Here is a 26,416-nt window from a genome sequence, read left to right on the forward strand (position 1 = left end):
AAAAAAGAAATAAAAAAAGATTCTAAAAATCAAACCACTGAGAAGAAAGTGATTCAACATTTTATTTTCTTTGTTCCACCTGCCAAAAAAGATAAAGTGTGTTTGGAACTGAGAGAAAGACAAAAACAAAGAATTTAAAGGAATTGAAAAAGACATTTGAAAGAGAAGCATGAGAGTTTGCTGACATAAACCACCCAGAATCTTACTGAAATTCCAGATGTGTGACATACAGAACTAAGCGTATGTATATTGCACTGTTTCTACATATTTCTTCTTTTTCGTTCACGAATAAGCTGGCTAGCAGGAGGGAAAGTATAAAGGCAGAAGCTCATCTTTCGTTCAGCCTATTTGCTGCCTTCCACAGCTATCACAATTCAGCCCAGGAGAACATTAGTGCTTATCACCATGGAGGCAATTGTAATGTCACAAGCCCAAAACTGTGAGGCCACAAAACGAGGACCATGTAGCACATTTTGGAATTGGAGTGAGGGAGTTGGAAACCAAATTACCAGGCAATACAGGTTTTTGGAAGCTGTTCCAAAGCAATTAATATTCTTAAGTTCTCAGATTTTTTTCCTTTCAGAAGATGGAGACAATTACTAATTCTTTTGAGTTAAATTAATTCTTTTGTTCATAGAATATATTATACCAGAATTCACAGCCCTCAAACTCAGTGAGGAATGAATGCTCTACTAAAAGACATACAATCAAGTGCAGATACCTTCATTATAAAGCGAGGCTTTCATCTGAACTGGAGAAAGCAATCTTTGTCCTAGATCATTGGCTATTTCATTGTAATCCTATCCTTCAAGTGTTATACTATTAGACTGGGGAGACAAGTAAGCAAGCAGGGTGCTAAGTGTGATCATATCCACTTTATGCTCCAGGAGAAGTGGCGTCTAATCCAGTCTGAGGGGTCAGGGAAAGCTTCCTGGAGGAGGGGGCATCTGCAATAAAGCTGGAGGATTCTTTTTTTTTTTTTTTTTAATATATTTTATTGATTTTTCACAGAGAGGAAGGGAGAGAGATAGAGAGCTAGAAACATCGATGAGAGAGAAACATCGACCAGCTGCCTCTTGCACAACCCCTACCGGCAATGTGCCCGCAACCAATGTACATGCCCCTGACCGGAATCGAACCTGGGACCTTTCAGTCCGCAGACCGACGCTCTACCACTGAGCCAAACTGGTTTCGGCAAGGGGAGGGTTCTTTTTATTCAGAGAGGCACAGAGGAAATCCCAGAGGACCAGGTCAGAAGCCTGAGGAATGCTATCATCAGTCAGGCCAGAGGACTTGGGGATCCATAAAAAAGCCATAGGATGAGGGAGCAGAGACACAGAGGGCTGAGGGGAGCATTCAAGGCAGGAACGGCACATGTAACTGGATGCCAGTCAAGCCAGGCAAGGGCCAAAGGCCTAGACTTGGCTAACCATAAAGAGCCTCAGGTGCCCTTTGCCCAAGACATTTCGGAGAAGTAGCAATGACAGAGGCCAGGGCACAGAGGGTTGAGATGAGGTGAGGGAGTAGAGACTGTGGATAAAACTACTCACAGGAAGCTTGGCTAAGAAAAAGGAGTGAGCTAACAGGAAATACAGGATCAAATTTTCTTCATCAACCTGAACCTCTCTGCTCTGAGCTCCAGACTCACTTCTCTTTCTCCCTCATCACTACATTCAGTATACACTATAGCCTTCTATACAAAAACCAGATTGGTCTTTTCAAATTGTAAGTTGTACCCTCTTAGCCCCCACTCAAAATGTACAACGGTTTTCTGATGCCCTCAGAATAGTAACTCCTTGTCCTGGCCATATGTTCTTGTGTGATCTGGGCCCTGCCTCCCTCCTTAGCATCTTCTCATGCAATGCACCTCCCCCTCCTGCTGGTTGCGAACCAATCTGGTCTTCTTTCAGCGCTTTTCTGCCTTAGGATCTTTGCTCAGGCTGCTCCCTCTGCCTGGAATGCTCCTCTCTTACTCTCCCTCCTCCAACCAAAGCTGCCAAAGGGTGAGTCACTTATAAAAGAACACACCACAGCTCCTCCTCCACCCTGTGCTCAGGAGTTCCTCAAACCAACTTCAGAGTCCACGTTTTCCAGCTCTCCAGGTGGGATATATCCAGGCTCTCACTACCAGGCACTTTGACAGCAAAAGACTCAAGACCTAGTTCATTTCTCTGCTGCTATTAGTTGTGTGGCTTTTGTCAAGACACCACCTAATCAGTTTTCTCATCCTGAAAAAGACAAACAACGTCTGTCTCCCTTTCCCCACCTGATGTTAGGAAGCTCAAGTCAGATGATATGTAAACATCCCAGTTCTCACTCATCTATTTCTCCTGCCCCAAGACCCTCTCCCTCACATTTGTAGCACTTGGCTTAACCAGAAACCACTCCTAGGCCCCTCAGCCCTTCCCAATCTGCCCATCGAGGCAGAAGGGGGTAGCCTCTCTGTTTTGTCCTAGGGCTGCACCAGCCTTGCCTCACTCTCCTCAGCTCCCCCTCCATCATTCTGTGCTCACTAGAATGTATACATACACCCAATGCCTTTCCCTTCTAGGGTTGGTGCATAAGAGCCTCTGACACAATCCTCCACTCTTTCTCTTCCCCCAGTTGCTGCCTGGACATCGGTACCCAGGGCAACCTTGGAAACCATGTTTGAAGATGGCCAACCATCTGTTGGACCCCGCCTACCCCCATGGCTGACTGAATTTTAAATAAACATGCAGATGTCTTCTGTGTTAAGTTGCTGAGATTTCAGGAGGTTTATCTGTTATAGAAGGCAGCATTTCTCTGTGTAATACAGGATGAATTTAGATCTTTGGAGGGAAGGGGGAAGACTTTAGTGGTAAAGAAGAGAGTTCACACAAAAGCCTGGAGCCAGAATTACTCATGGCCTGATGACACCAGCTCCATTTATATACTTATCGCCTTCTAAGTAATTTAAAATACATCTTTTCATAGGATACAACCATCAGCATCGGTATTTTTAAGTTTTCATTATCACAGTTTACAAATGAAAAAACATCCTTAGAGAAGTTAAGGTATGTCTAAGGTCCCATAGCTAGTAAATGGGAGGCCCAGAGCATACTGACTCTCGGTCCAATGGTATATTCGCTACAACATCCAGTCTCTCAAAGCCACCTTCTAGTGCTACAGCAGAGATACTCTTAGCTGAAATAGAAAGGTGCTAAAATGAAACAAAAAAGATAGGCAGTCTGGCAGGAATGGTTAGAGGCTGGTTGCTGAGGACTTTATAAACATCACACTGCGGAGAATAACTTACATTCCACAGACAATGGGAACAATAATCAGCCTCCACTTTCAAGCCCCACAGCAGTAATTTTATACTTCACCTCTGTCTTCAAAGACCTTACTGCACCATCTCCTCTTGGCTATCAGTTGTTGCCAATAGTTCACTTTCCAAAGAAAATAGAAGCTTTTATGAGGGCAAAATTTCCAGCCCCCTTTTTTCTATAAACATTTCTGTATCCCCAAATAGCCTTCTTTTTTCCAGGCCAAGTGAGAGAGGCATCCCTCCCCTGGAAACACTACTGACCATTCTCGGTGCAAGTCCCTCCATCCATGGAGGAGACCTGAATCAACCACTGTCCTTTTCTCCCTTGAATCTCTGACTTCTTCCTTTCTTCTGGCTCCATTTCTTCAGCCTCTGAACAGTTCCTTTTATCCTAAAATCATCCCTTCCTCAAGAAGCCCACAGCCCCCATTCTCCTACTGCATAACTGAGCTTCTTTAACAAACAGCAACAACACACACACATTTCCACTTCATCACCATGGCTTCTCTATTCCACCCTTTGTAATGGACCATGACACTGAAACAGTCACTCTAACAATACCACCGAGGAGCTTAGTTCAACGGACAGATTCCAGCGGACAGAATGGACTTCTCCCAACCTCTTCATAGCTGCACCCCCTCCTTTCTACAATCCTCTCTGCCCTGACTTCTCCTCTTCTTCCTGTCTACTCCTTTTTGGCTTCCTATTGGCCTCTCTTCCTCCATCTCTCCCCTAAATGTTGGTGTTTCCTGGAGTACCACCTTGATACCTCCTTTTATCTTACATTTTCTTTCTCTCATTGAAATCATCCACAAACATAGCTTCAACTGATAGCTACACATTGGTGCCTTGAAAACTTATCTGTCCAGACCACTCATGTAAGTTCTCCACACCTTGGCTACATTTGCCTACCAGTACCTTCATGTTGATTTCATGGGCATCTCAAACTCAACGTGGCTAAAATCACACTAGGCATCCTGCTTACCATATTTGTTCCTCCTCTTTCTGTACTGATAATGAGAGCATTTGTTGAGTGCTGTATCAGTCTAGGTTCTCCAGAGAAACAGAACCAATGGGATATATGTGTGTATGTGTGCATGCATACCCACATAAAGATTGACTTGTTTTAAGTAATTGGCTCATGTGACTATACTATAGTAAGGTGAGCAGACGTCTTGGTTTTGGCAGGACAGTCCCGATTTTTTACAATTTGTCCTGCGTCCAGTGGCATTATAAAAAAAAAGTCCAAAAGATTTAAAAGAATCTTTCCAAAAATCGGGACTTTTAAAAAACACCACAGGATGCGGGACAAATTGTTAAAAATAGGGACTGTCCCGCCAAAAGTGAGACATCTGTCACCTTACACTATAGGGACTGGCAAGTCTGAAATCTATAGGGAAGGCTAGCCAGCTGAAAATTCAGGCAAGAATTAATTTTAGGCTCGAGCACATCCCCACTCAAAAGGGCATTCTGGAGTCACGTCTGGCCCTCTCCCCTCTCCCCTGACACACAGCTGAAGCTTAAATATTGGCTAGTGGCCAACCAGGTAGAAAGTGAAATGCTATTAAATGAGAAGGGTACAAAAGGATGAGGAAGGCACTGAATCATAATGAGGAACAATCGGGAAACTTGAACAAAGGCTGTGCTATAAATTGACATGGCCCTGCTGTGGCATTCACTTGCCAGAATTACCTGCCAATACACCTGTGAATGAATGACGATTATCATGTAGACAGAAGCACATCCATTCTGATACAGTCAAACCTCATTTCTGATGTCTCCCACCTCAAACAATTCAGTTCACAGAAAAAATGTGCCGGTTGTGGAACCAAACTTCAATTACCACAATTTTAAAACATAAAGAAGCCATTGAATGCTAATGTTGCTAAGGGCGTGAAAGAAAAATGACCACAGACAATTAAAGAGGTAGAAAAACTATTGATTTGGATAAACAAAAAACAGCCAGTGACAGCCATTTCAGAAGCAGTAATATATGAACAAGCAAAACAGCTGCAAGATGACCTGAAAGACATCCCTGGACCAAATGCAAAAAAGTGATTTATTTAAGGCTAGTAGGAATGATTCGATAAACTTTAAAAAAAGAGGTGTTTATTTATAGATTAAATAAGAAAGGTTAAAATGAAATCATTTGGGGATCTAGAGTGGATTAATTCAATTTACATTCTTTCAAGAGGGGGGCAGGAAAAGGATTAGGCTTTTTTAAAAATCGCTTCTCCAATACCCATCTGGAAGGAATTAAGTTTGAGAACCAAAGTTCCACTGTACTTTATTCAAATCAACAACTCTGTGAAGCTGACATGGCAAAGAAAAGGCCACATTTCATGAGTAAACTGAGGTTCAAAAAGTTGGTCTTGTCTAGTTTGCTAGAGAAAATATCTACAATAAAAGGTCTTAGTTCTTCAGGTAAAGGGGGGCCATAAAAATAACAGGTCAGAACCACAAGGGAACCATGAAATTCAAAGCTCCTTAGGTACTAAATCTGCAAGAACTAAAGCTATCTAGAATTTTTACAAAGGATACTTCCTATTTTAATTACGGTTCAGATCAATTTTTGGTCTTACTGCACTATAATTCCACGGTATGTATTACATTGTTAGCATTGTGATATACCCACTGCTGTAATAAATTTCGGGTTATAAAATATATATCTAGAAGCACTGTTTTCTGAAATAATGCCAATATGTATTAAATCTACATTTCTGTAGGGAAGACTAAGTAGCCTATTTTAACTGAGACACCCCAAAATAGCCGTTTTTCTTATTTATTAGTAAACATTAGAGTTAGTGCAGTTTTAAAAGATTTAGTCTAAATCTTTTATTTGGTGATTTGCTGAAGCTACATGGCATTCTCTGAGGCCACAAAGTACTGGAAACCCTCCACTAGCTGTTCCAATTGAACAAGGCAGGGCCGATTGCCATCCCCCCTTATATTTGCATCTATAGTAATTTGAATTTTTCAAAACTCTTTCTACATAATATCACTTTATTATAAAACTCTTATAAACCTTTTCAAAAGGTGTTTTATTCCAGTTGACAGAAAACAGAGGCAAATGCCTAAGGTCATATAATTGATAAAAGGAGAAAGCAGGACTAGAAGCCAGGCCTTTCTGCCCCCTGGGCAGTAGTTATGCTATGCCAGTAAATCTATCATGGCTCCTGGCCATGGAGCCACCAGATTAAAAGTGGCCTGAGGCCAGAGAGACCAGGTCTGACTTGCTCCCCACTGGTGTCTAGCACAGTACCTGACACACAGTAGGCACACAATAAGTGCATAATTGGTGAGGGACTGAATTCATTTTCTTAGAGCTGCTTTAATCACTTGCATGTTAAAATGGGGCATATAGCATTGCCATATATGTATATTAGCTTTTAAAATGCTATTGGTGCCAGTCAGAGAAAGGTAAGTATCACATGCTCTCACTCATATGTGAATCTAATGAACCAAATAAACTGATGATCAAAAACAGACCCAGAGACACAGAAGCATGAACAGATTGTTGAACTTCAGGGGGAAGGCAGGGGAGGGTGGGTGGGAAAGATCAACCAATGAACCTGTATGCATATATGCATAACCTGTGGACACAGACAATGGGCTGGTGAGGACCTGGGTTGGGAGGGATGGGAACAGGCTGGAAGAGGTTAATGGAGGATCTACAGTATATGATACTTTCAACAATAAAGATTTTAAAAAAAAATAAGTTTGCTATTAGTATTATATTAGCAGGAATAAACAAAAGGGGAAATACTGTATTTTCAAAGAACGTGATGATTTCCAAGATATCCAGAATTCTGAGCCAGAACCCCATTTCAGCACAAAATGTAGTATGTTTTCACTTCCTGGAGAATTGTATTGAATTGATGGAGCAAATGGAAGATCAAAAATAGAAAATAGAGCTTTAACAGGAGAAGGAGAAAAGTGCAAGATGTCAGGCATAACGACCATTTGCAAGGCTGGCACAACGGTCCAGCTGTATCTAACCCACCATGGCAAGAAATGGTGTTGCTAAAGGAGAGATGATTCACCCAGAGGGCTGCACGTCAGCGAGAGGGAATCCACTCTGCGGTGGGGAGATATAGCTGTGAAGCAGGACAAGCCCAGAAACAAGGTACACAGAGGCTTGGGCGGGAAGAGTAACTGGGCACAGCTTCACAGCCTTCCTGTAAACTCCTCTTGCTTCACTAGAGTAAGGCAAACAAGGAGGAGCTGGCCCCCTTCAGCTTATTATGGCCCCAGCCCACAGTGCTCTCCTACCCTCACTGCCAACTCTCCCTGAGAAAGATACTCAGAAATAAGACGGTGAGTGTTCAAGAGGCCTCCTACCCTGGCAGACTATGCCTTTCCTATGAAGGCCTCACCAACATCACTTAGAACTCCATCTCTTCACAACTTCTAAACCATATATCCAAATATTACCTCCCATTATCATTCTGATTTTCTATTCATCACCATTTGAGATACAGTGGTGCCTCACACAACGAACTTAATTCGTTCCAGGAGCAAGCTTGTTATGCGAAAAGTTCGTTATGTGAAACGCGTTTTCCCATAACAATACATGTTAAAAAAAATAATTCGTTCTGTAGCATAAAATATGCTAAGATGACATAAAAAAAAATATGCTAAGATGACATATTTTTATTTAGATACATCTAAAAACATAATTTTTTTTAAAAAAACACACATTTTTTTTAATTTTAAGACAGACTGAGTCTACCGAATCTTGCACATCTTCATCCATTTTCTGCTTTTTGGCCGATGGTTTCATGAAAAACCTGTCCAAAGTTCGCTGTGCGAGGCGTTCGTTATGCGAGGCACCACTGTATTCACTATGGCCCCAAAATTACTTTTAAGGGCTTCATAAAAGCCCTTCTCCACCATATTTTCCTTAACACTTATTAATTAATTAACATATATTAATTTCATAGACAAGTTAACCCAAATGACTGAGGAATGAGGCATTCTTAATGAGTGAGTTATGCAGATAACTGAAAGCTAATTCATTAACCATTAAAAAGAATACCTTAGTAAACAGAGAATATAAAATATAATCATTCAAAATTCTTGCTAAAATAAAGGATGCCTTAGTAAACAGAGAAAAAAAAAAAAATATATATATATATATGGCTAAGTGTCTGTCCATCCAAAAAGTAGCTATGACACACACTGACCACCAGGGGACACTCAACGCAGGAGCTGCCATGATGAGCAATGACCATTTAAAAATAAACGGCACCACAGACCTGGCAACAACAAACCAATATTTGGCTTCCCCCAAGTGGGACGCAGGCCCGCCACCACCCTGGAGCGACACCCCACCACATCACAGCCAATGCTGCCAAGACCCCGCGGCCAGCCCAGAAACGGTGACTGTGAGCACCGGGCAATGACATCACGTAGCAACGCCCACCTTCCTCTTCCTAGCTGACCAGCCTCCTTGGAGTTTCCTTAACCCAGGAACCCAGCTTGCTTTATAGCCAGGTGCAAACATTTTACAGTTTAACCAAATGTTTGTGAAGCGTTTTCCTGTGCCTCATCTCATTTGTTCCTCCAGAAGTCCTGGTGTAGGTAGATAGGAGACTCAGTAGAATTCTATTTTCTTTTCATTAGCAAGATGCAAATAGCGATATTAAAATATTTCTTCTAATTAATTTCCTTTCAATGTGTACAAATTCATGCACTGGGACACTAGTCAAATATAATCACTCAAAATTCTACCCAGCCTTTAAGATGCATTCTGATTACAATCACTCCCTGAAAGCATCCTCTGATCCACTCACCTCTTCCACCCAACTGCCAGAAATAACCTCTTTTGTCTGTGGTCCTACATTTTGATTGAACCTCCTTTGTAGCACATAACATGGCCTGCTTGAGGTTAGAGATTGAAATGCACTGTCTTTCAAAAAAGAGTTCCTTGAGACCAGGAACCTCTTTTTTAACTAAGGGGCCTAGTTCACAGCAAGCATACAAAAACTTCACAAATGGGATACTCCATCTAAAGTGATTCGAACACTATAAAGAGCATCAGAACAGAGCTGAGCTTTCAAGGGTTCCTGAGCTCTGCAGGGCAGGAAGTAGGATATTAGAGAACATGTTACTATCATTGAAATACTCATTGGTCTGGTTCAGTACTTCTCAGCTTTAGAAGAAAATGTTTTTCTAACAGGGAAAAAAATACCCTGAATTCTTGGTATTTTTCTTTTTTTCTAAAATAGAATTACTTTTTAAACTCTCAACTTGCAAACTGAAAGTTCTGGTTGAGTGGGCATTGCTAACCCTCAATGCCACAGCTTTTAGGTCTCAAGATGTACACTCATGTGGCTCCCTGCACTTCACCAGGGAGATGAGACAGTGAGTGGAAGGATGTGGTAAGTGACAGGAATATAACCAAGATGCTATGCCATGTTTGGCACCTGTACACCAGTTTGAAAGCCAGGCTTCTCAGGACCAGCAGTGCTAAGAGGAAATAAGAAATGGAACACAGGATAGAGCAAATCAAGTTTTAGGCTCAAGGTCCATAGCAACCACTTGTAGCAGGGCTGACAACATTCTTTTCCTAAGCCCTAGTGTTTCGGTATGACACACAGGGTGGTAGGTATAGTTTAAGGATTCTAAATACTTCAACTCAACTCACAACCTCCTTACTAGCAACAGGGGATTCTAAGTGGTCAGCCAAGGACGGCTAACTTTCAAGATACTTCCCAGCAACTATTCTTTTGGAGGATTCTTCTTTCTTGTCATGAAAAGGAACTGAAGTTTCTTAGTGAAAATAGGGAGAATGGGATTGTAGGATTACTGGTATTGTGATATTAAGTATCTAATCATATACACAGCCCCTTGGGGTTTGGTTTGTCATTGAGTAAAATTTTTTTTAATGAAGTTTATTTAAAAATCCATAATTATAATGAAACATTTTTTAAAAATATATTTTATTGATTTTTTACAGAGAGGAAGGGAGAGAGATAGAGCTAGAAACGTCAATGAGAGGGAAACATCGACCAGCTGCCTCTTGCACACCCCCTACCGGGGATGTGCCCGCAACCAACGTACATGCCCCTGACCTGAATCGAACCTGGGACCTTTCAGTCCGCAGACCGAGGCTCTACCATTGAGCCACACCGGTTTCGGCTATAATAAAACATTTTAATATATTTTCTCAGGAAATGAAAAACAATATTTGTTAGTAGACAACAGCTTAGAAAATTTAATAAAATATTTTATGAAACACCTACAGAAGTGTTCGTTTGGTAAAAAAAAAAAAAATAACCACATACTTTAACCACAAACATAATTGAAACACACTGAGCCTTACATTCAGCTACAAGTGACAGGAAGTACCCTGTCTGCCTGACAGAAGGAAGGGCTGGGTTAAGGCAGCCACTGCACAAGTTAGCAGAGAAACTCCCATGTCCTCCTTCTAGATGCACAATTGTGGTTATCACAGTCAATCAGGACAGCATACTCACTAGCACTGTTAATGCACAATGCATAAGATGTTTCCTATACAAATCAGACCCTATATAGATACAATATAGAAAAGAGGGGAATAAGTCTGATCAGTTTCCTGGTGGACACAGCGGGCTTACAGAAAAATCCTCTTCCTCTCCCTTCCTCTCTGTAAAAAATCAATAAAATATATATGTTTTAAAAATCCAAACTCTACTGGGTCTTTGATGTGGATCTTATGAAAAAACCAGTGGAAAGTTCAGAATATAAATACCAGATAGCTGGTGGTGGTTTTGAGGATAGTCTTGATTGGAAGGTCAAAGGGTTCGGATTATGGATTGGAAGATGGTGTTTCCATAGCTACTGAGTGTTTATCTATCAGTCTGTACGGTGGCTCAAAAATCTGATTAATGCCCTCTTCATTTTTGCCTTCCAATCTCCTACAAGTATGGCTATTAATGCATTCTAACATGGAAGCATAGAGAAGGTGGGTTTTAGAAAATTAATTTCTGCCCTAACTGGTTTGGCTCAGTGGATAGAGCATCAGCCTGCAGACTGAAGGGTCCGAGGTTCAATTCCAGTCAAGGGAATGTACCTTGGTTTCGGGCACATCCGCAGTAGGGGGTGTGCAGGAGGCAGCTGATCGATGTTTCTCTCTCGTCAATGTTTCTAACTCTCTATCCCTCTCCTTTCCTCTCTGTAAAAAATCAATAAAATATATTTTTTTTAAATAAAAGAAAATCAATTTCCTAACATACCCACACAGGAGAATGTCTCCAACACTAGATTTTGATGGCCCATCACAGATCCCTCATCTTAAGTTAAAATTTATTCACCAAATACCAGTCAGAAGGAGGGATAAAAAGCAAAGAGCCAAACATGAAAATAATAATGTATGTGAAACTATATTCTTTCATAAATTTGCCATATATAAAATTTATTCCAATTATTAGTATGGGAAATAGCAAAAGGTTCCTATTCTAAGTACCCCCAAAAAAAGAGCTTTGTTAGAGCAAAAGGTAAAATATACATAAGGTCACTAGGAAAATCTACCAACTGTCCTTTTTCAATAGCCCCTTAACGTAATACAAATAAAACATAAACAGATATTTAACCTAACTGCATATAAAATACATTACAACTCACCTATAAATCTAACAGGCATCAAAATGGAGAGAAAATATTATTAAATAGCCCTAGCTGGTTTGGCTCAGTGGGTAGAGCGTCAGCCTACCGACTGAAGGAGCCTGGGTTCAATTTCGGTCAAGGGCATATGCGCAGGTTGCAGGCTTGATCCCCAGTGTGGGGTGTGCAGGAGGCAGTCGATCAATGATTCTCTCTCATCATGGATGTTTCTATCTCTCTCTCCTCTCATCCTCTCTGAAATCAATAAATATATATTTAAAAGTTTAAATAATAAATGTTTTCAGAAAAAGCAGTACCCATTAATCTTATGTACTATTGTCTCAGAATTATCTCACATGAATATTCATTCCTGAAATTAGTAGAAATTCACAGTCCAATGATGTACTATGGAGGTTCAATAAACATTAAATTTATAACATTAATAAGAACTCTTTCATGTTGAAAGTTTTCTGGCACATTATACATGCATTAATTTCTACCAAGCTTTCTCCTTGGTAGAAATTAATTTCTACTTCTTTACATTTCTATTTCTTTTCATATGTACTGGTGTGGGTCAATTCAAGTCTTTCTTATACTGTTTCCATTCGAGAGATTTTATCCAATGAGTCTTTTCATTGTTGGAAAGGAACTGGGTTAACTTAAGCCTTTCCCAAATTCTGCAATTCTATTTGCTTTCTAGCCAGTGGACACTGTCACATGTCTTCAAAGATCTGTGTGATTAATGAAGGCTTTTCCACATTCCTTACATCCATAGGGTTTCTCTTCAATATGAGTTCTTTCACATTTTTGTAAGGAACTGGGGTCTACGTAGGCTTTACCACATTGTTTACATCAAAACAGCTTTCTCTTCAATGAGATTTCTTTCATGATTTTGAAGATCGCTGAGGTGCCTAATGCTTCACTACATTTTTTACATTCATAGGGTTTCTTTCCAGTGTGAATTAGTTCATGGTTTTTAAAGATAACTGAAACAACTAAAGGTGTCACTAAATTGTTTATCTATATAAGCTTTCTTTCTTCAGTAGAAATTATTTTGTGTTTAAGGAACTGTGATCTCTAATGGCGTCACCACATGGCTTACATTCCCAGGGGTTCTCTCTAGTAAGTCCTTCTGTGTCTTTGGAAGGTGCCATAATATCTGTAGGCTATCCCACATTCTCCACACTCAAAGGGATTCTGTGCAGTGGGATTTCTTTCATGTATTTGAAAACTTTGATAGCATCTGATAACATCTGATGGCTTTCCCACATCCCTTACATTCATAAAGCTTCTCTCCAGTGAATTTTCTTTCATACCTTCAAAATTTTTGATAACACGTGAGGAATTTTCCATATTTTTTATGTGCATAGGGTTCCTCTCCAGTGTGAGTTCTTTCATGTGTTTGGAAATCTAGATGACAACTGAAAGTTTTACCCTGCTGACATTCACAGGAGTTCTCACCTGTGTGAGTTCTCCGGTGGGTCTGTAAGGCACTTTAACACTTGTAGGCTTTACCACATTGTTTATATTGATAAGTTTCTCTGTAGTGTAAGTTCTGGCATGCACTGGGAAACAACTTTACTGCGTTGTTTACATTCATAGGGTTTCTCTCCTGTTTGAGTGATGTGTTGGAAAAGTTTGGTGACACCCATAGACTTTGATAGAGTTTCTCTTCAGTGTGGGTTCTTTCAAGTATTTGAAGTGAAGTTGAAGAACTTAAAATTTTCCCATATTCCTTACATTGATAGGTTTTTGCTCTACTGTGATTTCTTTCATGTTTTTCAAAACAGTGGAGATAACTGAAAGCAATCCCACATATACTACATATATATGGTTTCTCTCCATAATTCTGATACTTATATGGCTTACATTCAGTTTGACATCTGATGTGCATATTATGAGAAGAATAAAGACTTTTCCACACACACTGTGTTCCCATGGTTTTACTCCAGGAAGAATTTTGGTATGCAGAGAAATTTAAAATAAGACTGATGTTTTCTTCACATTGACTACTCTCTTTCCCACAACATATTCTCTCTACTATATGACTTCATTTCTAGATTTCTTGGGTCTCCCTGAGTCCTTCCTACATATATCACATGAGAGAGAAGCTGTGACACAGTCACCAGAGCCACGAAGGGTGGGCAATACGTAATCCTCAGCTCAGTTAGAGAGAAGGGAGGAAGTAGCTTTTTAATCTAGTGTCTTCAGAGACAGAATTGTGTCACATAAATTAATTTTATTGATAACTGAAATATGCAATCTTACGTTGGGAAGGTTTCTAAATCGCATTACTTCCTTCTTAGCCTTCTGAACTAACCAAACCATAATTTGACCTATTATTATTGAACAGGATAATAATTAAGATTAATTACTGCATTCAGAGACCACTGAGGCTAATGAGACTGTTTCCTCTACAATGAATGTTCCCAAACTGCTATACTTCAAAGTATTTCTGCCTCTGTCATCACCAGCTAGCTGTTTCTTCTTGCTTTTGTCAGTGTGTTTGCCTCGAAGGAGGGGCCCTTTACTTCACAGCTTCTGATATCAGACAGACCTGGAAAGACAGTCTATTAAGGGTCATAAGAGAAGGCTCATTTCCATGACTGAAGCTTCAGACCCACGCAGTCAACTTCCAGACGCCATGTTCTTATCCACTACAACTACACTTCCCTCTTTGACTTTAGTCACCTTCACTGGGTTCATTCACTTCAGACATTCATGCCAGGGGCAAAACCCAGGAGCCTGTCATACCCCGTAATTAACTGCCCCAACTCTGAAATATTCCACTCACGTGTCCCTCCTTAGAACATCCTCCTATTACTCCATCACTCCAATGCACCCATCCTTTACTTCATCAACACCTCTGGTCCTTTTCTCCTCCTGATCCTGCTTAGACATTTTTACCTTATAATGTTAATCACTCTCAGGCCAATGGCCTCAGTTCCTCTGCTCTGTCCTTCTGCTGCTCACCCCCCCCCTCCCCCGCAAACGGCTATCCTGGCTCAATCCAACTATATGCCTTCTTTGCTCTAAAATCAGGCAGCTGCATACTATGGTGTCCTAATCAATCCATGGTCTCCTACCTCAACAGGGCCCTACACACTACCTGGATATATGGTTGTTACCCTAAGATCACTCTTCCTCTTCCTGACTTCAGTTGTAAGTCAAATCTCCTTGTTTTCTCTCTGAACTCTTCCCATTTTTAGCAGAAAATCTCACCTTTTGTTTAACAGAGATGATGGAAGCTACCAGACTGGCACTTGCTTATAAGCCCAGAAAATGCAACTGTGCCCAGATATTCCATCATAATGTCAAATCCACCGCATCTGTGCCAGGTCAACTGTCTGCTTGGGTGTTTGAAGTATGCTCCCGGTGATCATCATTACTGAAATAAGCAGCAATGATGGTAAATACGTTTCTGGTGCAAAGTCTAAAAATAATCAACCTCTCAAAAATAGCCAGCCCCTCTAAAATCTCTTTACCCTGAGAATGTAGCTTAAGATAGGAAGGAGTTTAGGAAGGAAGGAAGGAAGGAAGGAAGGAAGGAAGGAAGGAAGGAAGGAAGGAAGGAAGGAAGCTGTTTCAACTACAAGCATTTAAGACGTTTAAATCCAAACAAAGTTGCCATGCAGCAAAAGAATAATTATAAATCCCAGGCAAATCGTTAATTCCCTGATAATTTTAATAAATTCAAAACCAGAGTCAGTGAGATAATATTATTATGATCTTTTTGTCACACTTATCCAAACTGTAATTTGTCGATAGAGCTACACAAGTCTTTTTCGGGGGGCTTTTTTCCGCTTCTTATAATATTAATAGCTATCATTGGTTGGGTTTTTTGTGTTTCGTTATGCTCCTCACAATGACTCTGTGAGATAAGAATTATTCTTTTTCTCCATTTGTAGCTGAAAGACAGACTTAGATATATTAAGTAATTTGCCCAAGGGTTTTCAGCTGGAAAGTGGCAAAGGTAAAATTAAAACACAGATCCTGAATATAAATTAATCTATGTGCTTTTGGCAGAGGGGTTATTATCAGAAACTTCCCAGGAAATGCAAAATCCCAACCCTAGCATTCTTATTTTTTATACTCAAATATATGCTTAGAAACAAAATTATGAGGAATCATTAAATATTAATATTATGGCCTATTTCCTATTCATTCATTCATTCATTCATTCATTCAGCCATTATGGTCGCTGGGCTTGTATTATATCATCCTATTTATTCATTCCTACTCCATGCATATTAGAAGGCATAATGAGTGAGAGAGACATTTCTATGGCCAGATCATGTAGATACAAATCAGCTCCAGCACTTTCTTAGCTATGTAACTTTAAAAATTATTTAACTTCTCGCCTGTCCAGTGTGGCTCAGCAGTTGAGCATCAACCTATGAACTAGGAGGTCGGCCACTCACTGGCCCCACCCCTGCCGCCGGTAGCCCTCTGTGCATGGGGCGACCAGTGGGGTTGGGGCCTTGTGGCCTGGTGCTGCCTGAATCTCCCACCACCCACCCTGGTCCCTGTTCACCATCGGCACCTCATGGTGACTGGCTGAGGGGTCATTCTTGTTGTTCTGCCGTTATGGTCACTGGGCTTGGATTACCGTATATATAGGATACTTGGAGCTATGGCGAAGCAGGAAATGCACATGACTGAGAGAAGGGACCTTGGGGAGCTACTATAGAAACGGTGATCAGGACAGGCCCTCAGCTGTTTGAGAAGGCTCTATGGGAAGAGGGGGGCGGAAGAGGGAGTGCAGGGCAGAGGGAAGGGTCTGTAGGGGGACTTGGCATATTTGAGGAACTCCTGAGACAAGCATGGGGAGCTGGAGAGGTGGCAGAGAGGGGGACAAGGCCTGACACTTCTGAGTAAGAAGTGTGGATGTGGGCTAAGTGCAGTGGGAAGCCACTAAGCAAGAAGCTAATGTGATGTGGGTTAGATTTTTAGTAGGGGGGAGAATGGGTTAGGAGAGACCAGGAAACAGGTGGAGGCAGGCACCCAGCTGAGAGAAGATGGTGGGTAGATTAGGACGGTGGAGAGATTGGAGGATCTGAGCTATTCTGAAGACTAGGCGACAGACCATACTGATGGACTGAATGTGGTTTTTCAGGTGTCAGGCCTGCACACTGAGTGAACAGTAATGACCATGAGACAGGGAAGGCTGGAGGAGAGGCGAGGAAGCGGCCAGGAATGAGGAATACTAATTTGGAAGTTTAAGAGGAAGACTGAGAGATCAATTTTGTTTATGTGTGAACTTTGAGATCACTGTGAGGCAAGCAAGTAGAGATAACAGGAAGGCAGCAGTTGAAAATGCAATTCTGGACCCAGAAAAAGGTCCAGGCGGGAGGTGTAACTGAGGGAGTCATCTGCAGCCAGAGGGTATTAAATCCTGGGAACAGATGAGATCATTTAGGGAGAGAATATGATTAGAGAAGGGAGGTAATCAAATGAGAAATGAGAAGTAATAAAACAGGTTGGTAATCTTAACACTGATCATAGTAATGTTATAAACACAGAGAAAAATTAAAAATAAATTCTTAACACATTACCTTTAGGCTTTTTTTTTTTTTAAGTTCACTTTGGATTTTTCCCGAAAGTTTCTGTATATTGGAGGCCCAAGAAAAAAAATTTTAAGTTCTCTGTTTGGATTGTATTCAGAAGGATCCTTTTCCTTAAGAACAAAAGTGAAATTTTTTTCAAAAACTCACTACTTGAAATTCAAGACTTTAAAAAGCTTACTCTCACACTATGTCCTCTCTGTAAACATTCTACCTTAAGATACACTTTTTCCAATCCTTATAATAAAAATGCAATTATATGTTTCATTATCAATGTCCTTTCATCCTGAAAGATGAAACTGGTCCTTTCAAATAGTCCAAGAGTCATATGAGAGGTGTAAAATGCTCAAGAAATCAAGAACTTGTTTTAAAATGTTAAAAAACAAAAAACTTAAGTGTACCTTAGGCCATCCAAAAACTGATAAGCAAGGAGCTGAAAAGGATAGAATTGCCAGGAAAAATATGTAAATATAATAGCTATTCCTCAAGTGAAAACACATTAAAGCTGTAATTATATCTCTGGGTGTTTGGTAACCCAAAAAACTCTATGCTCTTGAGGCTTACACTATCACTAAGAACTACCAAATTGAAATCATAGTTGTAAACATAACTTGGATACTTTATATGTTTAAAAGATTCCCAATGTTTCACAAGGGGTGATGTATAAGAAGGAAAGTCAGTAACATTTGCCAAAACTGTTCCTTCCCTCGATTGTGAAATTAAATCAAGACTGAAAATTTTTTTTTACAATCATAAGACTCACTTTGTAAAATTCTTCTGTTCAGATATATAAAGGAGAGGACTAGCCTAACTTGTAAGAGATTGTTAATCCATTTCATGATGTAACCATGCAAAAGCATAGGAGGCTACCAGGAAGGTCACATGAATTGATGGATAATGAGCATTCATTCATTCAGTCAGTCAGTCAACAAATATTAAGCACCCATAATGTGCCAGGTGCTATTCAGGTCCTGAGATTACATCAGTGAAAAGGCTCACATTTAGGGGCTAATGGGGGAGACAATTAAACAACTAAATACATAGGTATTTGCCAAGTGGTGTAAGTGCTATGAGGAAAGGTAAAGTGGGTTGAAAGAGGGCTGGAGAATGGAGTGTATATTCCACACAATGATCAGGGAAAGCCTGATGGTTATACCCGAGCAGAGACTTGAGGCCAGTACCATGATATCCAGGGAACAGAGTTCTAGATAGAGGAACAGCAAGTGCAAAGTCATTGAGGCTAGGGTATGCTTGAAGTTTTTTTTTGTTTTGTTATTTAATATATTTTATTGATTTTTTTTTACAGAGAGGAAAGAGAAGGATAGAGAGCTAGAAACATCAATGAAAGAAACATCAACCAGCTGACTCCTGCACACCCCCTACCAGGGAGATGCCCGCAACCAAGGTATATGCCCTTGACCGGAATCGAACCGGGACCTTTCAGTCTGCAGGCCGATGCTCTATCCACTGAGCCAAACCGGTTTCAGTATGCTTGAAGTTTTTAAGGCATAGCAAAGAGAACCATCCAGCATGGCTTAAAGTGAGGACAGGGAGGTAAGCCTAGCAGGCAAGAACTTCCAATTTTACTTTAAAATGATAATCTACTGGAGTGCTCTAACAGAAGTTTTAACTTTTTAAAAAGATCACAAAGGGAACACAAGTTCTTACTCATAAAAATAAAACAAGTAGATATCTCTCAATCTATTCATAAGTTTAAAAAAAAAACATACACTAAAACAACCTTATAGTATGGTAGCATTTTTGTAAAAAAAAAAAAAAAAAAAAAAAATACACATAGAACAAAAAACTAAAAATATTGTGGTTTACTATGGTTTGAGTGATTGTGATTTTTTTCTTAGGTTTTGATTTTTAGTTTTCTGCCTTAAACTCAAATTACTTTTGAAAATTTAAATGTTATCTTAAGGGGGGTGCACTCCCACTGTGAGACTGCTTTAGTCTAAAATTTTAATTATGGGGGGAAAAAACAAAAAAAAATAAAGCATGGGAAACATTTTCTCCAAAAATTACTCGACTTTCTATGTAATGTTTGTCTGTTACGAAGCACTGCACAAATCAAGTGCTGCTCAATGTATCAAGGTCACAAAACCAACTTGGTTAATATGTTTATCATTACATTAGAGGCCCAGTGCACAAAATTCGGGGGGGGGCGGGCGGGGGAAGGTGTCCCACAGCCCAGACTGTACCCTCTCCGATCTGGGATTCCTCTCATAATCCGGGACTGCTGGCTCCTAACTTCTGGTGTGCCTGCCAATCTGATCGTCCCCTAACTGCTCCCCTGTCCACACCATAACCCCAACTGCCCTCCCCTGCTGGCCTGTTTGCCCCCAACTGCCCTCTCCTGCAGGCCTGGTTGCCCCCCAACTACCCTCCCCTGCCGGCCATCCTGTGGTGGCCATCTTGTGATGAGGCGGGGCCCACCTAGGCTTTTATTAGTATAGATAGCTCAGTCCTCTAAAGCAACTCTGATTACCATCTTTTCCAGGGCAGCAACAGAAAGCCCTTTTCATTAATTTCCTAAGACTCTTTGATACAATTTTGCTGCTTCTGGATTTTTCCACTGTACGTCTCTTAGAAACAAATTAAGCCAGAATAAGTTGTTCCAGCTAATGAAGTGTACTTTGGGTTCTTTCCCCGTGATTGAGAATTACCCAGCAAAATACCAAATTGTTTCAGGACGCATTTTCTCTTAAGTTTTGAAATTCTGCAATACTACGTTACTACAAACAAAGTGCATCGAGATAATATACAAAAATGTGTATACGTGGAAACTACGGGAATCCTTTTTTAAAGCAAGGATAAGTGTGTGGGGGTCTCCTGAGTAAATTACTATGTGTCCACATAGTTTAAAACAGAGAAAGAACACATGCCCTCCCCTACTCCTACCCCCCCCCCCCCCAATCATTTAACAGTTTCTCCTGGGGCACAGGACAATCAGGAATGCAAACCACTCAACTCAAAAGGACTCTCAAACCCTTTGCACCTGAGCGCCACATCCCACCCTCTACCCCAGTGTCTCTCAAACTTCTCTCATGATGAGCATCACCTGGTGGAGTTGTTAAACTACGGATTCCCGAATCCCAACTAAGAAGTGCTCAACTAGAATTTTACCTATATGTTCCCAAAAATTCTAGTTTAGCACTTCTTAGTTGGGATTCGGGAATCCGTAGTTTAACAACCCCACCAGGTGATGCTCATCATGAGACAAGTTTGGGAAACACTGCCCTACCCGGCCCACTGTCAGCGGGAGGGGCTCCTCCAAACGGACACCCCGCACCGGGAAGGTTCAACCAGGCCCCCCCCCCCGCCACCGCTCACACGCCCCCCGCGGCATCCCATCCCGGCCCGGCGCCCGCCCGCCCGCCCGGGGCTTTCTGCTTTCGCGAGGCCAAACAAGGCTTCCAGGGTTCGAGACCCTACTGCACCCCAAAGAAATGGGTCGAGCCCCGATCCACCTGCCTCCCGGGCGGAGCCGGCGCCCTGTACACCGGAGGCAGCGGCCGGGCCTCCCCCGGGGACACACGGGCCGGCGGGAGCGGAGCGAGCGGCTCTGCCCGCCCAGCACCTCCACCGCCGCCGGCCAGGCCGCCCCGCTCCCCGCCCGGCTCCCGGCGCACGTGCCGCGCCCCCCGCCCGCCCCCGGCGCCCCCCGGACACGCACCCCCTGGCGGGCGGGCATCCGCGGACCCGCTTCCCCTCCACACCCCCTCGCGGCTCCTCTCGCGGCGGCCCGGCCGACCGGAGCCGCACGGCCCCCAGGAGCGGGACCCCGCGCCCCCGGCGCCCCCCGCGCCCCCGGCGCCCCGGCCCGGACGGGAGGCGGGGGGGGGGGGGTGCTGACAGATGGGCGGGGCGGGGCCTCGGGGGGAAGGGGCGGGGCCTCCCGGCATGGAGGTGCTGGCGGCTGACAGGCAGAGCGGGCAGCGGCGGGAGGGGGCGCGGACGCCGCGGGCGGGCAGGGCCGGGGCCGGGCGTGGCGGGAAGGAGCTCGCGCGGACACGGCGGGGCTGACAGGCGGAGAGACACGCAGACGCGGGGGCTGACAGGCGCGGGGACAGGCGGGCCGGCGGGCCGCGGCGGGCGCTCACCTGGCAGCGGCGGCGGCGGCGGCGGCCGGGCGGCTCTCCCCGCGCTCCGGGCCTCCCTCCCGGCGGCCGGCCGGACGGCCCGTGCAGGCCCCGCTGAGGCGGCGGCGGCGGCGGGGCCGCAGACTGCTGAGCGGCGCGGGACGCAGCTGCACCAACCGACTCCCGGCCGCTCGGCTCGGCTCGGCCGCACTCGGAAACGCTCGGCTCCGCTCGGCCCCGCTCGGCCCGGCTGGGGGCGTGGCCCGAGGCCCCCCGCCCAGGTCGCCTCCGGCGCCGGGGGCGGGGCTCCGCGCGGCGCGAGCCCCCCTGACGCTCCCGAGAGCGGGCCCGGCCCCGGCGCATGCGCGGGCGGCGGGCGGCGCTGCCCCGCGCGGGACCGGCGGGGGCTGGGGAAGAAGGGGCCGGGGCGGATGCAGCGGCCCCAGAGGTTACCGGCTTTTGTGTTCCACATCCTGGCCTTTCTGGAGGACCAGCTAAGGAAGGCCACGCCAAGCCACACTCTGAAAAGGATGTGGGCAGGGGCCAGAGGCCACCGGCCATCCCCGCCCTCTCTCCTACCCGGGCCCGTGTCTCCCAACACGCGCCACCTTGGGAGTCCGTCTTCCCTTTATCCCACCGACTGGCACGGCACTGCAGCTTAGAAACTCTTGTTTCCTAAACAGAACAACAAACTTTTATATATATATATATATATATATATATATATATATATATATATATATATATATATATATATATATATATATATATATATATATATATATATATAGTTGATTTTTTACAGAGAGGAAGAGAGCCAAACCGGTTTCAGCAGAACAACGAAGTTAAAAAAAAAATTATATATATACATACATATATATATATATATATATATATATATATAAAATTGATTTTTTACAGAGAGGAAGGGAGAGGGATAGAGACTTAGAAACATGGATGAGAGAGAAACATCAATCAGCTGCCTCCTGCACCCCCTACTGGGGATGTGCCCGTAACCAAGGCACATGCCCTTGACCTGAATTAAACCCAGGACCCTTGAGTCCGCAGGCCGATGCTCCATCCATTGGGCCAAACCGGTTTCGGCAGAACAACAAACTTTTGATAACTGCTTTCCTAACGATGAATGTTCAGGTGCTCGAAACTTGAAAGCATCCATCAGCCCCCTGATAGAATAATGCTGTGCCTTCTTCACAGCTTCTGCTGTGTAACCCGTAACACCTGGGGTGGGAGTGGGTCTCTCTTCCTCCCACGGTTCCAGGTACCATGTTTGTTATGGAGCCCAAGTCTATATAGCAAATAGGCCCAGGAAGTGGTCCCCACCTTTAGAATCTAGTGATTAATAAACCGCAAGAGCTCTGCCGTCTGACTAACTGGGTTGGAATCCCAGATCTGCCTTATACCAGCAGATTCATAGCTGGTAGAGTGACTCTGGATATGCTGCTTAATCTCTCCTCCGTAAAAGAGCTATGAAAATAGTAGTAACGAAGCCCACAGGAATGGTGGGAAGGATTAAATCACAGCAGCACATGTGAGGTTTTCCACCCAGTGCCTGATGTTGAATAACTAAGGCTGGCTTTAACTTCAGTTTGCTTACAATTTTCAGCCTGAAAACCAGTCAACATACCCAAGGGTGGGCAAATGTAGTGAGCATGTGGAAATTTATTTTTGTATTATATATTTTTCTATATGAACTGTAAACCTACTTTTGCCCCCCCTTCCCCCCCCCCACACACACAAGTGCTGAGCAATATGTCAAGCTTGCCAGCTACAATGCCAAACTGAAAATTGCTCATCATCTTGCTCCTTTCACAGTCTTCCCCACCTCAATGTCAATTCCATCCTTCTGGTGGCTCGGGACAAACCATCCTGAGCTGGAATCATCCTCAGCTGGTCGCTGGTAGCACATCCCACCCGCAATCTAGCAGCAAAGCTTGTCAGCTCTCCCTACAGTAAGCAGCCTCCTCTCCTCTTTCCTGGAATTGCAATAAACCTGCTACCTGCTCTCCCTGAATTCTCTCTGCTCTCATGGAGCGTTCTCAAGCAGCCAGAGGGATTCTGCTGAAACCTAAGTCACAACATATTTTTCCTCTAAAGCCTTCAATGGCTTCCCACCTCACTCAGAGCAAAAACCGAGGACCTTCAAGATTCTATGTGACTGCACCCCTCTGCTCCCCAGCACTCTGCACCTCCCTCCAATCCACCCCCTCACTCCATTCCAGCCACAATGGCCTCCTTCCTCTCCTAGATCATGCAGGCCACTTTCGCCTCAGGACCTTTGCCCTTGGTATATCTTCCCCCCTGCCCCCCAAGATATCAAAAAGGCATGCATCCTTACTCCAAATATCTGCTCAAAAGCCAGCTCCCCAGCCAGGCTGGTGTGGCTCAGTTGGTTGAACACTGATTGACCCATGCACCAAGAGCTCAGGGGTTTGATTCCTGATTGGAGCACATGTCCGGGATTTGGGCTCAGTCCCCAGTAGGGGGCCTGCAGGAGGCAGGCAGTAAATTTTTCTCTTTCTTAGATGTTTCTATTTCTCCCCCTCTCCCTTCCTTTCTCTCTGAAGTCAATAAAAAATATATATATATTTAAAAATCAACTCCCCAGAAAGACCTCCAAGGCCACTCTAAAATATCAAGGCCCAACCCCCTTCACTCTCTTTTTTCCTCATCCTGCTTTATTTTTCCTCATGGCCCTTATGACCTGAATATCATCTGTAATGTCCCCAGGGCAGCAACTTTGTGTTCTAGCATCTGGAGCATGGCCTGACATGACCTATCATCTGTAATGTCCCAAGGGCACGGACTTTATATTCCAGCATCTGCAACATGGCCCGACATGCCCAAGCACTCAATAAATATTTGTTGGATGAAAGTATATATGGAATGTGTTGTTCCAAAGGACTCCATTTACTCAACCAACTCTTCTGAGCATGTATTCTAGCCCGGGCCCTGTGGGAGGCAGCGGTAAAGGAGTCACCCTCCCGGCCACTGAGAACTCAGTGTTTTGGAGCAGACAGGCATGTAAAGAAGGGCCTCTGGAAGGAAGTATGGAACGCTCTATGGATAAGCCAACGGCTTTGGGAAGTGGAGAGAAGGACATAATTCATACTACATAAGAGAGGGTGGAAAGGCTTCTCAGAGGAGGTGACGCCAGGCTGGTTCTAAAGAGATGAGGGGGAGGAGACTCCAGGCAGAGGAACCAGCGCTGGGAGGTTTGTCACAAATCTCCTTTGCCGAAGGAGGCAAATTATTATTTTTAAATATATTTTATTGATTTTTTACAGAGAGGAAGGGAGAGAGATAGAGAGTTAGAAACATTGATGAGAGAGAAACATCGATCAGCTGCCTTTTGCACACCCCCTACTGGGGATGTGCCCTCAACCAAGGCGCATGCCCTTGACTGGAATCGAACCCAGGACCCTTCAGTCTGCAGGCCGATGCACCATCCACTGAGCTAAACCAATTTCGGCCAAATTATTATTATTATTATCATTATTATTATTATTATTTTAAATATATTTTATTGATTTTTTACAGAGAGGAAGGGAGAGAAATAGAGAGTTAGAAACATTGATGAGAGAGAAACATAGATCAGCTGCCTCTTGCACACCCCCTACTGGGGATATGCCCGCAACCAAGGTACATGCCCTTGACCGGAATCGAACCCGGGACCCTTCAGTCCCCAAGCCGACGCTCTATCCATTGAGCCAAACCGGTCCTGGCCAAATTATTATTTTTTAAATAATTTAAGAAGATTCCAGGTGGTTCCTATAATGTCACTTGCACTTACACTCTGATGAGCTTTCTCTAGTGGGAAAGAAACTGTCAGAAGAAGAGTTGATGCAATAGAGTTATAACCTGAGCTCCATTTTTATTGGAGCGAGCTACACCTGTGACTTTTTTATGTCAGGGTCCAGAGGCAAAGAGCATGAATCATTAGACGTTTGCTGGCTGCAAGGACCAGCTACCCAGCACGCCAGTTTAAGGAAAATAAAAGGAGTACTTAGAAGCTTGGGGTGGGGCAGGAGGGTGGTTCTCTCAGGCCGAGGGCAAGAACCCAGCTGGACTTCTGGATGAATTGGAAGCAGAGCAAGGGTTACCAGTAGGACCATCTCTCTCTGCAAACTTGTTTTCTCTGATTCATGATAATAAAATGGATGTATGTCTGCCAGCCACTCCCAAGTACAGGACAATTCCAACTATCCAGAGAGACTAAAAACCACTAATTGTTCCAATTTCCAAATCCCAGAAAAGAGGCTCTCATTGACCCAACTTGGGCCAGGTGCCCCCTCCTAGTTCACCAGGAACCACCGCCATGGATCGGGACCGCAAGAAAGAAATTGTTTTGAGTTGAGGAGATAACTTAATAGAACTCCCTCATAGAACCATTAATTTCACGTAACGGAAAAACATCTGGGAGACATTTGATTGTGACACAGGAGAAGATTATTGAGTTTCTGATTTCTGCTTAGTAGGGAGGCCTCTTTGTAGGCAGCAATCAAAACAGGAAGTTGTTCTTTTCCCAACAAAAAGTGGACTGAGCCCCGACCGGTTTGGCTCAGTGGGTAGAGTGTCAACCTGCAGATTGGGGGGTCCCAAGTTCGATTCCGGTCAGAGGCATGTGCCTTGGATGCGGGCACATCCCCAGTGGGGGGCGTGCAGGAGGCAGTTGATCAATGTTTCTCTCTCATCGATGTTTCTGCTCTCTGTCCCTCTCCCTTCCTCTTTGTAAAAAAATCAATAATAAATAGCTAGTAGGCTATTTTTTGTTTTCTCTTTCCCTCAGTAACAGCAAAAGACAATGCTTGAGATACTTATTGTTCCATCAGCCTAAGTCCTGGAGTGAGAAAATGGAATAATGCCCCTAGACC

At 43.5% G+C, this 26,416-nt stretch overlaps 1 protein-coding gene across 4 annotated transcripts in view; it reads right to left on the bottom strand.

The window, feature by feature from the left end:
- ZHX3 (zinc fingers and homeoboxes 3) overlaps window positions 1–26,416 on the bottom strand; it is a 280,813-nt gene that overhangs the window by 241,273 nt on the left and 13,124 nt on the right. The window contains exon 1 of one of the 4 annotated variants that reach the window (XM_084887537.1): window positions 21,546–21,779. The exons of 2 other annotated variants lie outside the window; for them this stretch is intronic. The gene's annotated coding sequence lies outside the window, so the exon portion shown is untranslated. Of the gene's footprint in view, window positions 1–21,118; window positions 21,239–21,545; window positions 21,780–26,416 lie in introns of those variants that run through there. One more of the 4 variants, XM_084887540.1, reaches the window with a different exon arrangement.

Source organism: Pipistrellus hanaki, assembly GCF_964339955.1.
Source record: "Pipistrellus hanaki genome assembly, chromosome: 6".
NCBI lineage: Eukaryota > Metazoa > Chordata > Mammalia > Chiroptera > Vespertilionidae > Pipistrellus > Pipistrellus hanaki.